The following is a 1,131-nucleotide window of genomic DNA, read 5'->3' as shown; positions in this document are numbered from 1 at the left end:
TCAGCACAAATCATCGCTGCTGACAAGACTTAGTTCTTGAAAATAATTGATAAATTGTAAATGTATGCTAAAGCATTGTTTTTCAAGGAAACTTATTTATAAATACCTTGAAAATGGTCAGATTTTAAATGGTGCGAACAATTTAGATTTTTTTTGTAGTCGTATGTATTCCTACGCCAGAGTTCAATATAGTCTCGTTCAACTCGACGCTCGGCTGTCTCCGTAAATCTCCGACAAGCAGAGAGTCGCTCTTGCTTGTCGGAGATTTACGGTGTTAGCCGAGCGTTTGGTTGAACGAGACTAGAGTTCAATATTGCTTGGATCCATACAATTTTAGAGAAATATTTCTATTACTGATACATAGTTTGATTGAATTAAATTTATCTTTAAATATTATTTAACATGATTCATATGGGGGTTTCTCGACATTCTTGTCGAAAAAGTCCAAAAATTCATATTATAAAAATGTGCGTAATTCAAATACAAATTAGAAACTACATGTACTTGTCAGGCAAAATAACATATGATTGATTTAAAAAAAAAATAAACATCGACAAAATCAACTCCCGTCAGTTCTTCAGTACTTTGATTAACTTTAAAAAGCACCCTTTATGTTTGTACGTACGACCTACGGGATCATAGAACTAGATTTATCAAGGGTTCGATTAATTATTTCATTTATTTTATCTTTCTTTCTTAGATCAACATGGTACTTGAAAGATATTTGAAGAAAAAAACCGGGTGACCACAAAGTACTAATCTCTGACGACAAAATAGTTTCCTGACAAATGATATTCAAAATATTCTGAGTTTACAGTTTCAGCAGTTTCACGGTCTCGGAGCTTGAAGCAGACTGTTAGGATCCTTTTGGCGTTGAGTTGTTATACGGATGGACCAATGAAGAGGGGGGGGGGTGTCATCATTGGTCAAACAAATTCATAGAAGACCATAATAATGTTAAAGCTGCTCGTGTCACAGGGTAACAATCCCATATTTCTATTCAATGATACTAAAGTAGTCAGATTTCATTCATTTATTCATTTCCATTCATGCATGGTTTGTTCATACGTAATGGTTCAGTGGTATTTTGGATGATTTTAGAGTTTGAGTTGTATTCCTGCGGCCAGATAG

This window comes from Crassostrea angulata, chromosome 6 (assembly GCF_025612915.1).
Source record: "Crassostrea angulata isolate pt1a10 chromosome 6, ASM2561291v2, whole genome shotgun sequence".
In the NCBI taxonomy this organism is placed as follows: Eukaryota; Metazoa; Mollusca; class Bivalvia; order Ostreida; family Ostreidae; genus Magallana; species Magallana angulata.
Note: the sequence above shows the minus strand (reverse complement) of the source record.